Consider the following 11,940-nt stretch of genomic DNA (forward strand, 5'->3'; position numbering starts at 1 on the left):
GAAAAGGTTCTCAGTTTACTGCAGGGTGAGGGGAGCTGACAGAGACTGCACAGCACCTGCCAAGGGCTTGAATATAGAACAACACAATAGGATGGAAAAACCTTTGTGTCATAATCCAGAGCGAGTCTTCATTCAGAGAGCCCATTTAGGTGTCTAAAGAATGATGTGGTTTAATTGGCTAAAGTACAGTAACCTATAAACTCTCCTTACTACCCTCTTACCTGTGACTGTGTAGGCATAAACGTTGGTACCTTTAAATCCAAATTACATTTAAATAAAGTTATTGTGGCTTCATTTGTAGCCACTGTCAGCTTTTTCTTAGGTTGAAAAATTAAATAGAAACATGTAATTATTTTTCTGGTTACAGATATATTGATCACATCATTGTATTGCATTACTGTTTATCAGCAACTTAGTCTACATGTCTGTAGTCACTGATTGGCCAGTGGAGATGAATGCCTCAGTAGCGTCCCAAAGCTGGCAAATCACATGACAAGCTTGACAACCTCACAACTTTAAACTTGTCTAAGCACTCTGCAATGCTTTGCAATGGCGACTCTGTTTCTAAATTACCAATATAATAACATATCTTTGGTATTTCTGTACTAATATCACTTGTTACTTACTAGCTGTCATATACTCAGTGGTGGAAAGTAACTCAGTACCTTTACTGCACTCAAGTACGATTTTGAGGTGCTTGAGTTTTTTCATTTGATGCTTCTTTGTACCTCCATTCCACTACATTTCAGAGGGAAATATCATACTTTCTACTGCACTACATTTATTTGACAGCTTTACTTTTCAGATAAAAGTTTACATAAAATAACATAATGTTGAGCTTATAAATTACACTGCCTTATTAAAGATTAAACCAGTGGTTCTCAGACTTGCTGGCTTCCCCTCACATAACTGTTATAACAACTGTTTGAGGCCCAAAGAGCTAAAACTCTAATATTTCACAAAAATGTAAGGATTAAAGAAAACTAATCCAAATTTATGTATCCTCTCATGACCCCTCTGATTTATCTCGTGACCCTTATAAAGTAGTTCAAACTAGCTCCACCTCGAGCAGTTACAACACTAACATGCTGCTTATGCACTGACTGTTAAAGTTAAATCAGTCTCAGCCCAATTTTCTTTTTTTAATTATTTATTTATTTATTGCTATACTGGTACTTTTACTTCAGTAAAGGATCTGATTACTTCTTCCACCACTACATATATTCCAATACTGATATATCTGCAATCAGGGGCATTCAATATTGTTGAGGGGGTACAGTCTCGCTATGCATATATTAATGCATTAATTAATGCATATTAATGGCATAATTAATCATGCCAAACCAAGTTGTTACCACTAATCATCTGCTTTGGCTGATGTTTATCATCAGACTGCCCCCTATCAGTAACTATCTATAGAAGTATAATTGAATGACACTTAAATTATTAATCAATTTATTATTTACTGTTCAATATTGTATTTAATAAAAATACTGAACAAGAAAATGTTAACGAAAATACTTAAAACTCAGAACGTTACTCAGGCTTTCAACATGTAGCTACAGTTTTTTACTTAGGCTACACTATATAACTCTTGACTCTGTAAAAAAGTTCATTATGTCCATCCCCTGTTTTTTGTAAAAAAAAAGAATTGACAAAACCAATAAGTAAGCTATAACAGCAAAGGACAACGAGCTAACACTAATGTTGACTACTTGTTAGTTATAGTTAAAACTACTGACTCTTAAGTGCATAGCAAGCAGGAATAAAAACATGGACACAAGTATTGGCCCAGTCAATTGACCTACTGGGCTCTATGAAGAACCTTTATATATGTAGTTAAAGAGCCTTTAAATATGTGGCATATCTCTTTTCTGTTTTCTGTAGCTGTTCACAGGGTTGCTGGTGTTGGTGTAATTCATCAGGTATGCTAGCTCAAAACACCCCCATGTGTAAGGAGACAGGAGAGGTAGCTAGTTCGGGACCACTTCTTCATTTTTCAACACCATACAGTATATGATTGGCACTGATCATTGAAGACACAATGATTATGAAGTTACAGCCACATCATACCCCTCTATCTTTGGTCCTTCTACTTGCTAGAATTAACCAATAATTCCTTTAAATGTTAATGGCCTCCACAACGCCACGCTTTTGGCTTCAAAAAGCCTGCTCAGTGTTACAAAAGCTGAACCTCACGAAGGAAGTGTAATGTCACAGCTGATGCTTTAAATAGCCTATCTTATCCAGCAGTTCAAATATGTAATTGTATATTTTTTGATGGTGTATATGATGCACAACTCTTTTCGTTTTGGATTCCAGTTGGTCTGAATTATTTTCAGCCTGAGCAAATCCTGATCCTGTACTTTAATATCAACTGTAAGAGAAGAGATTTGCACAGAGAAATTTATAAACCCTAAGGTCAAGATCCAACTTTGCTACAAACTGTCTGCACCCAACTTCCACTTATCACCATAGGCACCTGAGCAATGGAGCAAGTGGAGCAAATGCATCCCCATTATTCATTTAGGGAGAGAAAGTTGTGATTTTACTACCTTACTTTTTGTCCTTTTAAAAATAAACTTATTGTCATACAGTACAATCCCCACAATCAAGTGATTATATTGAAGCAGCCTATATAAATGATCATTTTACTATTTTCATCAACTGACAAAAACAAATAATAAAAAAACTACACATTTTTGGACTATCCTTTGAGTTGGTTCAGTCGAACCTGTCTATTCGTTTGCCACAGCGTGCTTTGGCTGTCAATCACAGTCTGTCAGTCCACACAAGAATCTGATTGTCTACAAAGGTTAGAAACATGCCGTTTAGTGTAACTGCAAACACTGAATGAAAACGAATGAAAAAGATAGGCTAGCTTATGTTGAATGAACCTGCTTGGCCTGCTGACTCCACTTAAACTTTAAATTAGGTAAAAGTAGGATTGTACTGTTGCCAAAATGCCAAACCTATTTGCAAGACAACGTTAGCTCGGCTCTATTAAGTGTAACGTGGCTATTAACAGGGCTGCCAACTCTCACACATTGACCGTGAGACTCACACACTTGACACTTTTCACACGTTCTCACACCCCATATATAACATAACATAATAATAACATTATGTTTTTGTAAATATAAATATGAAATAGCCATTCTTCTAATAATCCTTTCCTGTCCTGATCCACCCAATTATATACTGTTCTTGATGCATTTTTGGTTTTCATAGCCCCCTCAAGCTGTTTCTTGGCTTAATCTTTTTTTCTGGGGGAGGACTGCAAGAACCCCCCACCCACCCACTAATTATGTATCTTTCCAAGTTCGCCCGTGCTTATCACGCCCAAACTTTCCAACCACAGGGCTCCATATCTGTCACCGCCTTAATGCACCAAACTATTTCCTTTCACATGCCTCATCTACTGTGTCCTCCTGTGACATTGTGAGCTCCACAGACTAAACCATCTATTGTGTGTTTTATCTGCATCGGCTATGGTGGAGCTCGCTGTTTCCTGTGGGTTTATCAACTGCTTCCTCAAATCTACTCCTATATGCTAATCTCTTCCCACCCATACCTGTCCTAAAATATGCCAGCTCAGAAATCCTTTAGTCCTTTTCTTTTCAAACACCCTGGACAAATGCAACGATATATTCATCAGATGACAAATGAATATCTGACCATTTGCTCTCAATTTCCACTGTTAGATACTTATACCTGGCTTATCTATTGGGACAGACTTTCTACATTTGGACAAAGTGTGGGAATGAACATAAAGGACAGACATAGACCTCACCTATCTATAGACTGACATTGTGGATGGGAGATTAGCTGGGGAAAAAACTGAAATCTGGATATGCTAATATCATAGCTAACACATCCCAAATTTAATCCGTTTTTTCCTTCTTTCTCCAAAATCCCTCCGGTCCAGCTTCTTGCTTCACATTCACAATTTATCCCTTGACTTTTTTTGCCTGAGGAACAACCCTTGGTACTTCTTCTTGGTGATGTATTTCCTCCATGTCTAGTCTGCTTTTCCCCAAGGGAGTTTACTCCATAAAGGTTGCCCTTTGTGTGACCCTGTGCATCCCCTCTCTCGTTGCACCTGCTTCATCCCTACACCTGAGTGCCGATTGTACCCGTTGGAATCACTTTGATTCGGATAAAGGAGACCTTCTGCTACATCTCAGTAGATCTAATCTCACCTGTGAGCATTTAAGTACCTCTTTTAGGATAGATATGTCCTTTGATGTTTGATCTTTGGTATATATTGGCTTTATGAATCAGATTATGAGCATCAGTAACTTTAAATACCTTCTCATAATCCTGACCTTTCTTCCTCACTGTATCCTCACTCACTGCTATAAATTCCTGCTACTGAGACTTCAGCAGAAAAATTACAGCATTGCCCATTTGTTCAAAAAAAGTATCAATTTGTATGTTTTCCTGACAAGTGACAGTCATGCAAATAATACCTCTCTCAGTAAAGACACAAGTACTGTGTTTTTGTCAGTAAATCTTGTTGTTAATATACCACAGCAACATTTCTTTGGTGTGGCTGCATGGTCAGGAACACAATGTATGTGAATTCAACACTAGAGGCCACAGTCCACATTCTCCTTTAGTATTTTTTTTAAACCATGAAAATAATACATTTTTCATCATCTTCGCCAGGTAGTATTTGCACTTTCTTTTGTCAACTTACATTACAGTACCAATCAGTCTGAACATTTTTGATAGTTACAGCCCCTGTAAGGATCACTGCTGTGATTTGCAGGTCAAAATGTCTACATCTAGATTAAGTCTACTCTAAAAATGGTTGAAAAGTCATAATTTTTTGACATCTAGTTTGCATAAATACACTGTTTTAACAGCACTTCACTGGCTATATTTAAACGTGAAGCTGCTTCTAACTATATTACCATCTAGTCACCTCTCATCCAATTTATGCCCAGTTTTAATAGACATCTTTGGACCTACTTATCATCAAAACCATTCTTACGGGGGGTATATTGTTCACATAAGCCCTGATGGATGGGAGGTGCAGCCCTCTCTGTAGCTTTTCCCCTCCTACCACTCACCTTGATGGCTCAGTGATCACCTCCAGAGCCATTATAAAGCATAAGGGTAAAATTATTCAGCCTGCCATCGTACCTCTAGATGCTGCCATGCAGTAGTAAACTCAGCTTTTGTGAGTCATATCTCAATACCTAGAAAATATGCTCTGACCATTTTTAATGGCGGAGCTCTGCAAAAATCAAAAACCCATCCACAATAGATGACGTGGTACACAGCCAAAGGCATTAGTAAGGTCTAAAAATACCATATGGAGATCTCAGTTCTCCAGCTTTGCTGACTGAGTTTGGTGCCAAATCATTCTTGTATGCTCTCGGCATCTGTAAATGCCTGATATTCCAGGTTTTTGCTCTGGTGTGTCAATTAACTCATTCGAAGTAACTGGGCAATCTCCATCACAGTAAATAAAATATTTCCTTCTACTATAGCATGCAAGCAACTACACATTTTTTAAAATTATCATTCATGAAAATCTCTGTGGTTCGACATCATGATGAAGCAGCAAATTTATTTTTCAGAACGGGTCCTTTTGCCTACACAAGGTCTCTGAAAGGTTGAGTTTTGCCTTAAGAACCATTTAAAAAGACAGCAATTTGAAATAACATCAAAATGTACATGTGCGCACTGTACCTGCATATTCATCTGCGAGTAATAAGCACATTTTTCAGCATACTGTGCAAAATTGTCCTTCATTTACTCTGTCATTATGAAGCACTTCTTCAAGTGGCGAAATCTCCCAGTTGCCTCTGTCTGTGGGGGTTGAGGTGCAGCAGCCTGCTTGGTCCTGTGGGAATGAGTTTTATTCACAAAATATTCAGTGTGAATCCTCATGACATTACTCCTTTTTGCTTCTCTTCATGCTGGTATTTATTCGATAGTGCGTCACCTCACCTTACACATATGTTTAGTGTGATTAAATTTTTCCAGTCCCTGGGGACTCGGTGTGGTGGCAGGGGGTGTAGAGGATTTGAAAACTTGGAAGCTTTGCAGTGCTGCATCAGGTTGCTGGCGTATGTGTATTTCTCTCAAATTCTCTCATGCACCCACACTCTGACAGACTTACCCACACACACATACATACACTTGCACAGAATCATAAAATCCTTCTCGGTCCTTCTAGCCAAATTAGTATCTTCTTTCATTCCAGGATGCAGATGTCTCTGAGTGAAATACCTGTGGAAAATCGCCATGATTGGGTTCATTATGTTTCCTGTAGTTAGCAAGGATGGAAATGAGTTTGGTTTTTTGGGCTGAAAAAAATAAAATTTCCCTTTTCCAAAATATCAGCTTGTTAGTCTCAAGGAAGTGCTACTGCCTGCCTGTTTCAGCGCGTCTCTGCACTGCTTGATGAAGGGCTATGAATAAATTTTCTTATGACCCTGAGATAACGATGAGCTCAGTTTTAATTGTCTCAGTCCATTATAAATTACAATATGAGTGTCCACTTGTGTCTCTCATCATGATATGGATCAATCTTCAGTGATATCCGCTCTTTCTTTGTTCATCTGCACTTATTTCCTCTTTTGTCTGCTGTAACTTCTGCTCACATTGTCTGTCTTCCGGGGCCGCTGATGCATTGTGAGTCAATGATCATCATGATCATCCCATCTGGCAAGAAACTTTTCCAAGATTATTACAGAGAATGCCGGGAACTCTAGGATATTATTCTCCACCATTGACCAGCTACTTAACACTCGCCCAACCCCCCGCATACAGTTCTCTGCATCAAAATGTGAAGAACTCGCATTCTTCAATAACAAAATTACCTCAATTAGAGCCAGTATTGCTGCTGATGTAAACACAGATGATCTCAGCTCATCCTGTAAAATGATGTAACCATGGGAAAATTCACCTGTATTACATTGACTGAGCTTTGCAAGACTGTCACTGAATGCAACTCCTCCACCTCATGTATTGACCCTGTGCCTACAGCATTTTTAAGTGAGTGTTCGACAGTGTTTCAAGTCATATCCTGAACATTATAAATACATCTCTTCAACAGGCATCTTCCCAGATGCCTTCAAAACAGCTGTTGTTAATTCATTACTAAAGAAACCCAACCTAGATGGTAATACACTGACCAGTTATAGGCGGATATCCAACCTTCCCCTCATTTGTAAGACACTTGAAAAGATACTTTCAGTGCAAATCAACTCCTTTCTTAAAGAAAACAATATCCTGGAGGGATTTCAGTCAGGCTTTAGAAGAAACCACAGCCACTGAAATTACTCTTACTAAAATAATCAGTGACTTCAGACTAAACTCTAATGAAAATAAGGTCTCAATTCTTATCCTCGTAGACCTAAGCACAGCGTTTGATATGATTGACCATGATATCCTTATCAATCATCTTGAAAAGTGGGTTGGTCTTTCTGACTGTGTGTCAAACTGATCCAAAACATACATCAAAGGGAGAAAGGTTTACATCAGTCTTAGAGATCATGTGTCTGAGAAACATGACAACTGCTTTGGGGTTGCACAAGGGAGCTGCCTTGGTCCATTATTATTCTCACTATACATGCTGCCACTCGGCGACATCATCAGAGAGCAGCGTATGTTTCCATAGTTATGCGGATGACACACAACTGTACATCTCCGCTGAACCAAATGCTGCAGTTATAAATTACATTACTACCTGTCTTCTGGTATTAAATACACGGATGAGCAATAATTTCTTAAAGTTAAATGAGGTTAAACTGAAATCTTATTATCTTAATAAGATTTCTTATCTGAGGTTACAAGTCTTGATGTTATTTTAGACTAGATCTGAGCTTCAAGTCCCACATTAACAAGGTGGTAAAAATATTGTTTTTCCACCTTGGAAACATAGCTAAAGTAGAACCATTTATAAATCAAAAAGATGCTGAAAAACTGATTCATGCCTTCATTTCAAGCTGACTTGGCTTTTTACAGGCCTCCTGAAAAAAACACCAAGACTTCAACTCATTCAAAACTCTGCAGCTCGGCTATTAACCAGAACCCAGAGGAGAGAGCACATCAGTCCAGTTTTAGCTCCTCTTCACTGGCTTCCTGTAACATTTAGAATTGACTTGAAGGTCCTCCTCCTTATATACAAAGGTCATAATGGGCTAGGACCAAGCTACATTGCTAACTCACTTATATACTATTTGCCTTCAAGAAAACTGTGATCATCTGCTGCTGGTTTATTGGAGATTCCCGCTAACAGCTGAAAGAAAATCGGGGATGCAGCCTCTGTCAATTACACCCCAAACTATGGAACACACCACCTATAGATATCATTGAAGCCAGCTTGCTAAATACTTTTAAAAGAAAGCTAAAAACTTATTACTTTAGCCATAAACTAGCTTCGACTTTCCTGATACGGCCGGAATTTTTTTTTTTCATTTTTAAAAAAAAATCTTATTTTTATTATTATTATTATCAAGTGGGTTTTATTTTCCATCATATGTTACATTAATGTTTTTATTTTCGTTTTATGTCTTTTTTCACTTGAAGCACTTGGTGCATGTAATTTCTTTGTTGTAAAGCACTGTGAGCTGCATTTCTTGTATGAAAGGCACTATAGAAATATTATTATTATTATTTTCACACATACCAGAGGTAAGGTAAAAGTATGTCTGCTGTAGAGCAGTGTATAGGTAACCAATGCAAAGAGAATGTTAATGAGACTTTGACATTGGCCGACATGACGAGAAGTCAGCTGTGAATTATTAACGGGTGGGACACTATTTGTGAATATTTTACACTGATGAGACCATGAATGAAACCATTTTTTTTCACGTCAATTGTAAAAACTCATTATGCAAACACATACCCTAAGGGGCTGCTCAGTGCACCTTTACCTTGGAATTTCTTTCGTTTTTTCCAAATTAGTCTCTCTTTACATAGCCTCCATTCTAATCTACTCATCTGGTAGAGTGACAGATGGTGCTCAGCCTTTCTCCACTGCTCACACTAATGGTCTGACCACCGGGCCACTGGTGGCTTGTTTGGGGGTGTCTGTCTTATTTTAAATCTAAATACTAGCAGAGAAAGGAAAAAAATAGCCCAGGAAAAGTCTTGAAGGTATTAATTAGATCATAAGAAGAATGCGTGTTTCCCTCCCTCATCCATCTTGACCTGCTTAACTGACCCACTTCTACGGCTACCTACCTCTCTGTTGCGGTGTTGTATATCTTGCATCGGAGGTGCTCGGGGAGAAGAGATTTGCATGACAGTTTTGTTGGTTTATTTATTTGTTTGTTTTCCTGCTGGAGGCTTTTAGCTGTCTTTGACCAGCTCTCTGTGTATTCAGTTGTTAACATCTCCTCGTCTCACCTTGCAGTTTATTTCCATCACAGACCTGCTTTGGGGAAAAACAGCTCAATTTGAGTCTCCCTTGTTTGCACACTTTGCTAGCACAGAGGTCAATAAGCCACAAAACCATGGACCAGTAAGGCACGTGCAGACATTGCAAATATTTTATGGGCGCCTGTGGACTATTTGTACTCTATATGCCTACACTTAAGCCTTTTATTTTTTACTAAGCTATATATGAACTGAACAACTCCAGGTTACAACAAAAGGGCCAATCGATGGATGGCCGAATGTTGAAGAGGTGGAGAGGCAGCAGTCTAGTGGAGGTTCTGTAATTGGCCGCTCTATTTATGATATCTACACAAGCACAGCAGCAGCAGCAGCAGCAATTTAGAAGTGTCAGGGGGATGATGGTGCAACGTGCACATTTCTCTCCCCTCCACGAGATATCTCTGTATTGATTAAATCTCTTGAGACAAGACTGTACTTGTACAGTAATGGCACACCAGGATTTTGAAGGTAGGCTTCAAGAGATTACTGGTAGAAATGACAAGGCTGAGAATTTCCAGTTATGGCTTTTTTTTTTTTGGTGTCCAAAATTTCCCCATCTTTACGTTGTTTGTGTGCTCAAGAATCATGAGTTTTACCTAATGGATGTCTGAGGGCTGAAATATTGTTAATAAAGTGAGTACAAGTGATTGACAGTGTCTGGGATTTTTTTGGTTCTTTTGAAGTCAGTGTTTTTGATCCAATGCATCTGTCAGTGGGAGTTTGGTGTGCAACAATTTAGTAATAATTAAAGCGCTGTCACCTAAAGGATTTTACAAGAAGTGTGGTGATATATATTTTTGTTACTGTCACACAAATCCCATGAAAAGACCAAAATCAAACAATGATTTAATCCTCCTCTGCAGACAAAGCCTTACAAACAAAGACTTAATTGTTTCCCCAAAAACTTAAAACACATCAATAAACTACACTGTTACACTGGGTTACATGTTCCTTCATTTCCATTTAAAATGGGCACTGTAGTTTGTTTTGAATCAATTCGTTGCAATGGTGCATTACTCAGTAGTACACCAAAAAAAAAAAAAAAGCCCCCAGTGGATAACAAGTGTCCAACAAATGCATTTATTTATTCCTGTTTGAATAACCTGTCCTAAAAGCAACAGTGCCCAGCTGTTTTAGGAAAATAAAACATATAGTGTTTTTCTTTTCCTATAAAAGGAAATATATATATATGTGACCTGTTTAAAAATGCACATCTTTATTAGGAACCAATTGGCTTGGGGAGACAGGGTGGGGAAGTTGCATTATTCATTTCATTTTGTCTTTTCATGGGATTGTTGACTATAACAAAAATAGATCCTCAGCTTTAGCTTTAACGGTGGTATTTCAGTGTGAAATCAAAATGGAAAATAAGAAAGTGTTACTGAATCCAAGTATGCCAGCTTGGTTTATTTGTACTCTGGGGAATTTGGATGTAATATAGTGTTATGTAACTGGCAGCGATTGGGGCAGAATGCAGCACAGAAGGCTGTCTTGCTGTGAAGTGATGTCAGTTGCATTGTTCATTCATGTGCCTCACTCTTTTTCCAAGCTGCTATCCTTCTAACATCCCAGTGGCAGACATCCCAATATCCCTGGTTGAGCGTAAGGGATTCACACACACATTGGCAGAGGCTTCTACTCTCTCACTGTCCCTCTTTCTCTGTTTCTTAACAGCTAAAGAAACAGAACTCAAAACATTGTCGGGTCTGGAAGGGCCTATGCCTGGTCCCTATTTTTAGTCTGGCAGTGAAACGGCACATTTCAGTTCTGCTTTATGCATTTTTCCTCCTGTCTAAAATCTATACTTGTACAAGAAAATCTTTTTTTTTTCCCCCTCATCTCTGTCTCTCTGTGATTTTTCTCCTCCTCTGCTGCTCCGTTTCTCTCTCACTCGGCCTCGTTCTCGGTGGCCACCGAAACAGAACATTAAGAAGAAGTTCAAAAGAAAAAGACATTTAGAAACTGTCATATGACGCATTTAGCCACAGCAAAACATACGTTAACTCACCATGCTGTGAATCTAGAGCAGTATAATTAGGATCTCTTCATAGTCATTACTCAGCTCAGCAGTGGCTGTCAGTTGGTCCCATATTCTCTGCCTTATTTTCTCTTTGTCTGTTCCCTGAATCACATCACCCTACTTCCTCTCTTCCTTGTCGCAGGTTGTGGTTTGGTGACCTATTTGTTGGCATTCGGAGAGTGTAACATTTTCTGGCTTGACACCTCTTTGCTTCTCACAGATGTCATTGATTTGCATAGTTGTCTTTTTTGCTGCCACCACTGACTCAGTAAAGGACACCTTATTATCCAGTCTGTGTGGTTTCTATATAAAACTGTGTTCAGAATCGTCTCCACTGTTGCAGTTGGATTTCATGAGCCCTGACATTTGATCTGTCAAAAAGAATATGTATATAGATGGATGCTAATATTTAGTAGCCTGTATTATATATTTTTCCACTTAACTGAGCACATAATATTGTACTTTTGTCACCGCAATTTACTGTTCTGTAAACCCTGCCCTCCTTAGTTACTGTTGCT

This window comes from Thunnus maccoyii, chromosome 9 (genome assembly GCF_910596095.1).
Source record: "Thunnus maccoyii chromosome 9, fThuMac1.1, whole genome shotgun sequence".
Classification (NCBI taxonomy): Eukaryota; Metazoa; Chordata; class Actinopteri; order Scombriformes; family Scombridae; genus Thunnus; species Thunnus maccoyii.